Below are 13175 nucleotides of genomic sequence, written 5' to 3' on the forward strand. Positions count from 1 at the left end.
AGGAAAATTGCTATTTTCACAATACTGAATTCCTCTGAGCAATAGAGATTCACAAATAAAAGACTCAAAGTTTACTTAAATTAGGAAAGAGTAGTAGGAAAAAGATTGATTTTGTTTTGTTGCTGCTTTTAATACATACTGTAGAATAACAGCAATGATTGCATAGGATAAGCTGATGTCTTGAGGCTAATATAATTAATATTTTCCCCAGTGCCTGGCAAATGTGTGAAAACTGAGATGAACTATTCTCTCCACCCATTCTGTCCTTCAGGGTCGTTTTGGCATTAATAAAGTCCTCTTGTTTTTTGTTTGTTTGTTGTTTGTTTTTTGGGGTTAACAGGGGTCAAACTCAGGATCTTGCGCTTCCAAGCCAGGTGAGGTGCCACTGAGCTAAATCCTGGCCCTAGAGTCCTCTTATGTGAAGATTCAAAGTAGGTCATCTTCTCTTCTAGTAATCCATCTCGGACTCCAGCTAGCAACTAGGCCAAGGAGCTTGGCCAGGCTAGGTGGTGCCCCCTTTTGAAAATTGTATTGTAAGATTCTGAGTACTTTGGAAAAAATTTTTGAGTTAACATTTTTGATAAAATTGGCAATGATAATCTGACTAATGTGCTCGAAAATACTGTTAAGGTAGATATAGGAATATAATAATCAACTTATTTATAAAGCTTTAATATTTTAAATATGGTGAGAATTATGCAAATTATACTGCTTAAAGTGGTGATATTCCTGTGTTCTAGACATTGATTCTTAAGTATAGATTTATAAAGAAAATCAAAGTAATATTTGCACAATTCATTTTGTGTTTGTTTTTACTGTAACATACTACCAAACAGCACTTACAGTTTTCCAGTGCCAAATGAAAGCACTTTACAAATCGTAATTTGTGAGATACTGCATAACAACCACCAAGGCAGATATAGCTAATATTTTTACTTCATAGGTTACAGGCATCAACAGGCAAAGTAACATTCTCAAGTATAACTTAATCAAGTCAGATCTAGGATTCCAAATCAGGCAGTTTGTCTAGTCTGAACTCTCAACTTTCCAATTAAGGGTTGGTATGCAAATTTTGATACTAAATAACTTTTGTTATGACTGAGTTTTACTTTAATCAGAATAATTGTATATGTGTACACAGAACTATAAGCTTGATAATATTCACCAGTAGACTTTTGCTCATTATTACTAGACACCCTGATTCCTACTGAATGAAGCTATTTTTAATTTTCTTTTATCTGTCTTTCATCTATATCATTCTAAATTATTTTTGTAAAATTTTCTTACAAATTCTTTCTTTTTCTTTCTTCCTCTCTCCCTCCTGTATCTCCCTCCTTTGTTCCTTTTTTATTTGTTGCCCCTGGTATTGAAGCAAGGGCATGACACATGCTAGGCAAGCACTGTACCACTGGACTATAGCTCCAGGACTCATGTTGCTCATTTTTAAGTTCCCAGTATTTTCTATTTGCTACAAAGAGATGATTCTGTACTTCTACACCAAACACACATGCACACATCCTCTCCTGCCATCTTAATAATGGCATTTCATCATTCTTTTGTTAAATCAGTATTCATGATAACATCATACTATGTAAATCTTTTGCCTAATAAGCTACAGAAATTACATTTTCATTTTATATGAGTTTTAATTTTCCCTGAAATTGCTAATTGCCTCATTTCATTCTTGATATTCCAGGGATAAATGCTATCAATCCAGTCCCAAGTAGCCTGACAAACTATAAATTTCCTTGCAATATATTAAAGTTCATAGTTAATCTGTCTAGTGCTTCTATTTCCCATCTCGGGAGCTGTATTTCTGGGTGTCTTCTGCCTTCCTGCATGAATTTGAACTGTTTGGTCTGTTGTCCCAGACACATTTTTTGTTAGGATTCTTGGCAACTGTCTCCTATGTGGTTGTTATCTGGTCATTTTTCACTGCAAAATCTTTCAGTGTTATCTCCAGTTTTCACAACCATCCTGCAACTGACCTTCAGAAGCATCATGTATCACCAAATCTATATCTCATTTAAAAATAATAATAATAATGTAACTGATTAATAATAGACTTGATTCCATCTAACACACATGTACCATTTCTCAGAAGCTTAGATGCCAGATTTTTATCCTCTTGTAAACCTACATATACAGTGTGTATATTGTATACAATTTGTGCTCCAAGAAGAGGGAAACCAGAGGATGCTGGAAGACCAGTGAGTTGAGGAATCCAAGGGCAACATGTGTCTCAAGTCTGCAGAAAAAGTAATAGAAAAAAAAGAGCTGTAGAAATGTATAAGATTGATACAAAAATCAAGTTCATTTATAGATACTACAAAATGAAATAAAATTGAAAATAATATAATAATATATACATCCATTCCTGCTATCCAACAAATAGTATATATATTATCCAACTAATATCATTGATTTAGGAAATATTTTTAATAAGTCTAACCAAAGACATATAAAATAGAACACTGACAACCACTAAATTTAAAAAGCTTAAATAAAAGAGTAGCACTCTCTTAATAGGAAAAGTCAATATTGCTAAGATGACAAGTCCTCCAAATTGTTTACTATGCTCAAAGCATATCCCAAACTAAAAATACACTAGGTTTTTAAATGTTTTGCTTTCGTAGAAATTGACAAGCTCACAATTCTAGAATGCACCCAGAAATCCAGAATGTAGACTCACCAAAAATTTTGTGAAAAAGAATGGAATAGAGGTATAGGTAACAAAAATGGCCTTGATAAAAGGACAGTTCAATGGAATAAAATAGAGAATATAGAAATGGATAAACACATGTGGATGACAAATTTTGATAAAACTGTAGTGGTAATCAGTGGAGTGAAACAATGTTTTCAACATTTGTTGTTGACAAATTTAGATATACATATGCAAATGTTAACTTTTGTTCACATTTTCATCAAAATAAAAATATTAAATGGAGACCTAAAGTTAAAAAGTATAAAATTTATAGAAAATAACATAAGATGATTAAACAAAAATTTATTGGCTATAACACCAAAGCATTATCATAAATGAAGAAATTGATAAAATAGACTGTCATAATTTAAAACTTCTGGTTTTGTAAGGCAGTATTAAGAGAATAAAAAGAAAAGCTATGGACTGCAATAATATATAAGCAATCATATTACTATGAAAAAAATTATATTCAAAAGATATGTACTGCATGCTGCAAAGATATACATAGTCATAATATACGTGTCATGTGTATGATAGATTTGATAGATAATTGATGGGTAGATTAATAAATGTCAGAAAGTATCAGGGACTGCCCAACCTCCTGATTGAGAGTACAGCAGAGGATGAAGAATAATATGAGACAAAGAACAAAGGACAAAGGATTGTTTATTATGGGGGCCGGGACTTGGTAATAGCTCTTCCTGGCTAAGACCAAGAGCTCCAGACTTGTTAGTATTTATTGATTACCCAATATAGCAAGGAGCATAAAGGCAAGACGTAAGGAATAGCAGGACTAAGGCACTAATGAGCCAGGCTTGTAAAAAGGGAGGAATGGTAAAGGATAGGTCACAAAATACAAGGCACCTGCATTATTTTAGATAACTTTTGACCTGAGAGAATGGCTCCACAAGAGTCATATATCTCCAACTGCAGTGTCATCTTGCTATCAGAGACATCACACTATCATCAATCATTGAGATCTCAATTGTGACTATCAGCATAGGAAATTCTTTTTCCATATGCCAGTCAAAGGCTCTTTTCTCGAGATATTTAGGCCTAGGACAGACTCATCATTTTAATCAATAACCAATTATAAACCAATTCAATAATATTTTATAGCCTGCCCGGGATGGTTTCAAGCTGGTCTCCTGCAGAAAAGTAGATCTCTCAAAGCTTAATAATGAAACAAGCGATCCCATTTTCAACAATTGGGGAAATTTTGAACCAACATTTCATCGAAGAACATATATGGAAATCAAATAAGCATTTTAAGCACGGAAAATGATACTTGACATCATTGTTCAGGAAAATGCAAATTAAATCAAAATGGGATAAAAAGACTTACTAGAATATGTAAAATTTAAAAAGCCTGATTATACTTTATGTTCTTTTCTTCCATTAAGTTTATTGGTATATTTTAGGTTTACAATATAGTTACATTCATCACTAGGATCTTGTACCTTTACATGATGTATCTTGGTTCTTAGTTTTTCCCCATTTCCCTGCCCTCCCTTCATCCCCTCCACCCCCTTCCACCTTTCCCTGCTTACCAAGACTTTGTTGCTATTTTTTCTTTTCTCATATTTTTTCTTTTCCCTTCTTTCCTTTCCCCTACTCCTCTCACTTCCCCTACTCCTTTAGACCTTTTCTTCCTATTTCATATTATCTATTATAAATTTTGATCCTTATTTACACTTTTAGTTTTTTACACCAGAGAAACTATTCAGTATTTACACGTGTGTCCTATTCATTTTATACTTTATGTTCTTAAAGATGAGGAATGATTTGAACTTTCATGTACAAATGATGATAAGGAAAATGATACAATCACTTTGGAAAATAGTTTTTAATTTTCTTACATTTTAAACATCTGTTCACCAGATAATTACCATATTATTCCTGGATATTTATTCAAAAGCAATGGAAGCACATTTGCCATATCAAAACATTGAGCATTAATGTTCATTTTGTAGAAACACAAATTTGGAAACAATTGAATTATCCATCAAATATTCAATGGAAAATTTGGAGAATATCTATACATAGGAAGACTATTATACTTAGCTATACTAAGAATGAATTACTGACAGCACAATAAATGGATTAGCTTCAGGATAATTATGGTAAATGAAGAAAAGATTAAAATAGTATATATATGGTTCACTTTATATATATATATTTCTTTAAAATGCAGTTCTGTAGTGACAGAAAGAAAATCCGTGTTTGCTTGAGTGTCAGAATGGGTGTACAGGGTGCAAAGAGGCAGGGGATCAAGGTTACAAAGACATAGGAGGTACTTTTTGTTTGACAAGTGAATTGCATTATACAGATTTTGATATGACCCTTAATTTTGTACAGAATTGAAATTATTTCAAACTGTATATACATTTCTACAAAGACCAATAAACACCAAGGAAAAAATTACCCTGCTTTTCTTTTTTCCTTTAAAAGATGACATCTTTTTTAATTACTTCATTTCAGTGGACTTTTTTCTTTCTTCTTTTCTTTAGAAGGATTAAAACTGAGCTGAAATAAGCATTTACATTCAGATATATTTAACCAAAGACAATATATTTTTATTTCCTAGTTCATTTTATTTCAAATGTTCAATTGCATTAAATAATGAGACTTTGTAAGATGCTTCAAAAAATTTGAAAATTACAAAATAGTTAATTTTCCCAGTTTCAACTGCAACCAGCATACCATAACCTAGTTTATTAAGAAATTCCAGGACCTGAGATTTAGCTCAGTGGTTTTGCCGCCTGCTGCACAAGCACAAGGACCTGAGTTAGATCCCTGGTACCAAAAAAAAAAAAAAAAGAAAGAAAGAAATTCTGTTCAAGCTAGGCAAGGTAACATACACCTTTAATCTCAACAGTCTAAGAGGCTGAGGCAGGAGGATTGTAAGCTTGAACCCTATTTGGGCAATTTTGTGACTTAGCAAGAAGCAACATTTTATACCTAAAATGTACCAATAAAATTAATGAATAAAACAATTAATTAAAAAATAAAAAAGAGGATGGAAATATACTATAGTCTGAAGGTCTTGGGTTCAATGTCCAGTAAAACTAAAATAAAGAAAAAAAATGCTGTGAAATATAATGGGAAAATTGATGAACCTATTTATGCTCATAGGCTACAAATTACTATTATACTTTCAAAACGTGTAGATATATTTATTTCATTTAAGAGTATGATCTCAATATGCATCCATTTAGCTATAAATGTCTCTAGTTTCTCATTCTTTATGGCTGAGTAGTACTCCATTTTATTTTTAAAAAACATATCTTCTTTATCCAGTTTCCAGTTGATGGGCACTTGGGCTGTTTCCAAGCTTTAGCTATTACAAACTGCGCAGCTATAAACATGGGTGCACATATATTGCTGTAGTATGATTCTTTTAATTCTTTGGGGAAGATACCCAGAAGGGGAATAGCTGGGTCAAATGGGACCTCTAGTCCTAGTTCTTTGAGGTATCTCCATACTGATTTCCACAGTGGTTGCACAGTCTGCACCAAAAAATATGAAGAAAAGGTCCAAAGGGGTAGGGAAAGTGGGAGGGGAAGGGGAAAGGAAAGAAGGGAAAGGAAAAATTATGAGAAAAGAAAAAAATGGAAACAAAGTCTTTGTAAATAGGGAAGCGTGGAGGGGGTGAAGAGAGCACAGGGAATGGGGAAAAAATAAGAACCAAGGTACATCATGTTCAGGTACAAGTTCCCAATGAGAAATGTAAATGCATTGTATACCTAAAATACCTAAAATGTAACAATAAAAGAATTTATGCAAAGAAAAAAAAACTTGTAGATATAGTAGGAGGTAGGAGTGTGAAAAATTATTTTTTATTACAAAGCATTGTACAAATGCAAAGCAAACCTACTTACTCACTAAAGGAAATATATTAATCAGAACCACACATATTATGGTCAGATTCAACCATAATTTTATATATAAGCAATAGTTCAAAGATTATTTGGAGGAGCTGAATTTTATAATTATGCCTTCACAAAATGTTTAACAGAATCAAAAAGTAACACCGGATGCCATTTTGCCCTACTTCTTCAAAATGCTGATCCTGAAAGATATAATCACTTGCCTATGGCACCTAGTAAAAAAGAAATTGTCATGTTCCCTTCCAGAAGTCAGTACCTCCTTGTTCAAATCCCATTCCATCACACAACAAATTTCTATTATCTAGGCAGGAGAACTAAATGGTTAAAATATTAATTTAGTAATAAGCTGCCAGCCTTACATCCTGAATCCACCAGTTACCCATTGTACTTTTATATATTAAAACAATTCACAAGAATTTACTTTTTCTAGGCATGTGATGGGACTGCACATTTTGCTTCAAAGTTGGTGTGATGCTGTGACATACTTTGACCAGGGATATGTCAGAAGAACAATATCTATCATTCCTGGAAGAGGTTGTAGGATCCAGTGGTGATCTATCATGATTGTTTCCTTTTGACAAAGTGACAATGGAACATGGTGTCAAAATGGAGACTTGCTCAGCTTGGGTCTATGAGTAAAAGCTGTGAGCATCTATTCTCATTAACTCAAGACATGTAGTCATAGCAGTCTCAGATTTAGTCTTAGTGAGAAATAAACTTTGGTTTGTCAAGCCCTTATTCTTTTTGTGTTCATTTGCATCACACAACCTTGTTTACCCTGAGTAATATTATGTGCTACATTGGCCAAGTTATTTAAATTAAGTATCATTATTTTTTAAATGAGAACAATAATTGCATTTTCTCTGAGTTCTTTGCTAATTAACTGTAAAGTTATAAGAATATATCAAAAACAGTAATTACTAGTAGTAATACATTATCTGAATTTTTTTTTAAATTCCTATTCACACTGAGCTACTATTTAATGAACACAAACTATAAGCCTGGTAACATGATATCACTTTACATAAAATATGGGAAAAATCTTCATGACAATATTTTAAAACTTGACAAGCATTATAATCATGACTCAGATCTATTCTTTCCACATGAGTATACAGAAATATCTGCATGGCTTTGTTATTGCCAGCAAATGTTTTGTTTATTTTAGTTTCAGCAAATGTTTTTAATTTTCAGGTTTTAACTGGAAAAATTAATTGAATTTCAAAATTTATGGAAGTATATTAACATTCTCCCACAATTAGGGTTATTTCCAAATCAGGTTTATGTTGTCTATACTACGAAATTGACACGTCCATGCAATGACATGTATAAGAGAATTTTGTTTTAATTGCATATAATATTAGGTAAGTTAGCATGTCAATGATGATGCATCTCTCATGATGCAGTCATTCATCAACTTGTACAGAGAGTTTTTATCCTTCAAGAAGTAGTGTCCAGGTCACTTTGCAACTCGTTTCCATTTTAATACTCTGAAGAAAAGGGAGATTTAAAAAAGAGAAAGTGAAGGGACTCAGTAATTCAGCCAGATAATGGAAGACCTACAACAACTTTTTAAACAATATTCTCAGAAAAAAAAAAGGAAACATAAATGTTTATGGACCATGTAAAAACCTTTGCCTTAGCTTTAAAACCTTAATTCTTTTGTGATTAACAAATGTGTCCACTCAAGGTACTGCTTAACAGAATGATTCTAACATATTTATTCCAACAATTTCAACTTGTTAATATTCTTTTACTTTCCTTTTGTTCCTTATAATAAGCCTCTGAAGGGTGAGGTAGCTGTTATTATTACTCTCCACTTAAAGTCGAGAAAATTGAAATAAAGGTTAAGAGTCCCTGGGTCAAATGGAGTTGAACTACTTAATAGAGAAATTAAGTGGCTGTGGTTGAAATAGAAAAAGTAAAGCTACGTTCAATTCCCAAACCTCCAGAGAAAAGACCTACTTTAATAAGCCTTAACTCTTTGGGACATTTTTAATGTATATTCTTATTTTATGTTAAACTACTGTTTCTATATTTTTCCTTAAGAAAAGGTATTGTGAGATTGATGTGTCACACATGTAAAATTAATGTCCTTTAAAAATGTATGTATATGTAAAATCTGACAATGTCTTCATTACCCTGTTCTTCTACTGTCAACTCATTCTAAGAAGACAGAAATGGGAAGGAATTGGAATTTAATGAACAGGTGTATATTTATGAAGGAATCTGCTAGTTTTCTACATATATTATCTTACTTAAAGAAAACTTCAGGAGAGCAATATCATCTGAAATTTTACATATGAACCCTGAAATTGGAAAAATTAATGTTTCTTATAAATCATAAAGTTAAGATTAAAATTCTATAGGGTTAAATATTTCCTGAAATGGTGGTAGTAGAAAATTAGGGTAATTTTTTGTTTAACATTGTGGAGGCAATGTTCCATAATAGTTATTACAGAAATTATTGAAGACATTTTATATACATGCTGTTGCTATTGATCTAAACATTTCTGTTTCAAACATTAAAGGAATTTGGTTATGTATATGGCTTATAAAATTAAAAAATATGATTTCTACCCAATCTCATTATTAAAATAAGCTGCAAACAGTGAATACGTGAAAGAATTCTTGAGTAATAGGTATTCTTAAGCTCAGTTAACCTTTCCAAGTCTAGTTGGGGGCCACCTGTGATAAGCAACTCATACACGTCACACAGACATGGCCACCCAGGTAAAGAGATGCCTAACTCTTCACAGAATATGGACAGCATATGGATGCAAAGTCACAAGTAGCATACCATAAATACTCTCCAAGTGTTTTCCACTTACCCTCATATGACTTGAACATATAGGAAGAAAAAAAAACATTCTAGTCAATTTTCAATTCTAGCTGAGAATCTACAGTTTAGAATTATTTTTTAGTCTCTGTCACTTACAGCATATGTGTTGTTGGTTTGAAAGCCATACTCTTTGAAATTTGGTTTCATCATCTTAAACTGAGAGAATAACATCTACTGTGCATGACAAGATTAGAGATATTATTAAAAATATCTGAAACTTTCTACTACATAACAATTACTAAATATAGAACTTTCTTAAAAGATACTACTGATCTGATGATGAAAATGATGATGATGATGATGGTGATGATGTTTGGTCTTCAACTCTTTTAATAATACTAGAATAGCTTCAGTGCACTTAAGGCAGAAAAGCTTTAATATTGATTGTGTTTTGCTACACACTTTACATCTGTCATTTAATTCCCCAAAATAATCCTACTTGTGAAATAGAAGGATAAAGTTATTAATATTCATTTTAGAAGTGAAAGTTCTAAACACTAAAGTCTCATGGCTAATATGACTCTGATTCGATATTACTTTTATTCTACCTCAGTAATTCTATGATAAGCATTTTTAGTAATTAAAACAAATATGACCTTAAACAAAAAACTGATCAATTAAACTCAGTTGTATAATTTTTTTAAAAAATATAAGTTGGTATCATCTACTCCTCCAAAGCAGGTCCAAGAACACTTCATGCATGTGGCAAAAAGTATCACTGGAAATAATTTCCCCAGAATAGATGAATGTTGAGCTGTCTTTGCTGTCTTCTAGGATAGCATGACAAGAGAGTCATCCAGGGCTCTAGATCTTGGAGCCAGGAGGAAGTGAAAACAATACTGGGTGTTGCCCTTGTACTCAAAGTGCAAATAGTATATTCAAAGGGAAAATGATAGCATGAATATTTAAAAACAGAGCATGATACATGCTTTAATATAGTTGCCAAGCAATGCTTAGTTAGCTCCATGACCATTGTGCTGACATGGGTTAATTATAGGACTAGAAAAAGAAGTTGCCGGGCCAGGGATTTAGCTCAGTGGTGCCACTACCTGACTGGCAAGCACAAGGATCCGAGTTTGATCCCAGGTAGCAAAACAAAAAAAAACAAAAAAAAACCAAGGTGACAAACAGTCACCAATGGGAAAATTAAGTGTATTGTACTTGGTTGGTTAAATTTAAAAGATAAGAGAAATAAGTTTTATTGTATTACATATTCTGGATATTAGAAATATTCAAAATATGGAATAGACTTATACAGGTTTGTCCAATGGAACTATGATTGAATATGTTACCCTGGCCTAAATACTTTAAACAAGGAAATATTGCATTTGAGAAAGGATATGTTATACAAGCATCCTCGGCGTGCTCACATTTATAAGTGTTTTCCAGATGGAAAGAGTGAATTGGAGCATAAAATGTTTACAGTGATACTCAAAATAATCTTATAAAGCACACTTTGTAATGAAAATATTATTATTATTATGCATTTTTTACCAACTAAAGAATATGAGCTTGAGATACGTGAAGTGATAGCTATAATAGATTCCACCAGAACTAGGATTTACACATGCTCCACGTCTCATGTTCTTTCACTCTCCTTGATTTTCATTTTTTGTTTGTTTTCCTTTATTAAGTTTATATTTTGGCCTTTATACTGATTACAAAACATAGATTGCTAATGTGTAGTAAAATAGCACCTTCTGCCAAAAAGATAAAAAAGATAAAACTGCATAATTAATTTTCCTATGGATAACTATCACTAATATTTTTATATTCTTGCAACATTTTCCTGGGTGTATGTGTGAGTGGTAAGAGTATAGGCTGAACTGCACAAAGATATCATCATAAATGTATATAAATTTGAGTATATACCTTATTGAAACAATACATTTTAAATATTTCCATATAATTGTATATTTTTAGTTTTGAAACTATGTTTTTAATTTTAGTAGTACATATTTGCAATGTGTGCTTACATTCCTTGTGTGGAGTTAATACATGTACCTAATACATCTTACTTCTTTTTTATCTCCTGTCTCTCCCCTTCTCCCCCAGCAATATTTTTTGAAAGGTAAAAACTTTGAATGATAATTAAGTTATGAACAATAAAAGTTAACATCCTCCAAATTTTCCATCAGAAACAAATACTTAATAATCTGATAAGTACTTTCTATATTTCAATATATATATATATATATGTATATATGTATATATATAAGGGTATGAGTTTATGAGGATACATGGGATCATTTTTATTGTTTTACAAATCCTAATTTTTTAACAACATAGTTTGAAAGTCAATGTAATTTATTAAAATTGGGGAAAAGGAATGAAAAGAAAATAAGAAAACCATGTGAAATATTTCAAAAATAAAAGAACTAAAGTCCTGTTTTTGAAACTAGTTTACATGGGATCAAATCTTGTTTCAAATACTGTATATGGGCTAATCTCTATTTTTCAGATTTTTCATCTGTAATATAGCATGGTTATAGAATCTCAAAAATATTTCATGCAGATTGAATATGTTGTTGTCTGTAAAGCCAGTAACAAAATACCTTGCGTGGTCATAAAGTAGGTACTAATAAACTTATCTGCTATTGTTTTTACTGTTCTTTCCATATGAATAATGAAATAGAGTTGACTTTGTTAGGTGATGCTAATTGGTGCTATTTAAATGTTTACTTTTTTATTTTTCAGGTATGTCTGATATAGTACCATAAACGATTAACTTAATGTCTCTTCCTTGAGAAAAATGATACTCTAACAAATGTCATTTAAGTTATATTTTAATAGTTTTCTGCAATAACTGAAAAGACTCCACGTAATAAAAAAATTGATTAAGGTCATCAATCAAGATTGTTTCTTCTGTTTTTAAACATCCCCTTGAGAGAGAAGCTTAGGTGATTAGTTTCAACTAGCCTAGATTGAATCTCTTCAAATTTATGGGAAACCCTGATTGTGACTTTCCAGTATCTCAACCTCTAGTCAGGCAATACTGAAATTTTGTTTGTTATCTTTTACAATAACCTTTAGTTTTATTAATATATACCTCATCTGGTTTCTGAATAGAATTTATTATCACATAGGTACCATCTTACTATTTTTTCATAACTTATCTATTTTTAATAATCAAACTTTATACCTATATGTGTTAATATTCTTAACATATATGGAAATGGTGACCAAACTGTAGAAGAGATCTAACCTGATTACGTAAAATGGAAGAGAAGAGAGAACTGTAGGCCTATGTGGACCTGATTCCGATGCAATTTTTTTTGTTGTCCTGTGGGTTTACTCTTATAATTCTGTAATTATTCCTTTGAGTAAATTCCTAAAGAAGGACTGTTGTGTGAATAAGACAAATTTGTATTCTCATGAAAATTTATGGAAGAAGAAAGCTGCTCATTTCTTCTAGAATACCATAGGGAGTAGTTGGCTTGCACACACATTGCAATGTGTAAAACTCTCACCTTAGGGAGTTTTCATTAACCCAAGGCCATCTCTACATGGCACTCACTGTGAACACATTATTGCAATTACTGGTTTGCTCTTCCCTAAAATTTTCTCAAAATCTCTAGACAGGCCTCTCTAATCCTACTGTATATTCAAACCCATTCTTTTTCATACCAAAATGATCTAACAAAAACCAAAGATGAGAATAGTTTCACAGCCAGAAAACAATTTTCTTAAATCCCTTCTTAAATATTGTTTGATAAGCAAAATTTCCAGTTTTATTGTC

This window comes from Heterocephalus glaber, unplaced genomic scaffold, assembly GCF_053883595.1.
Source record: "Heterocephalus glaber isolate CG9 unplaced genomic scaffold, H.glaber_assembly_v1.0 deba00001523, whole genome shotgun sequence".
In the NCBI taxonomy this organism is placed as follows: Eukaryota; Metazoa; Chordata; class Mammalia; order Rodentia; family Bathyergidae; genus Heterocephalus; species Heterocephalus glaber.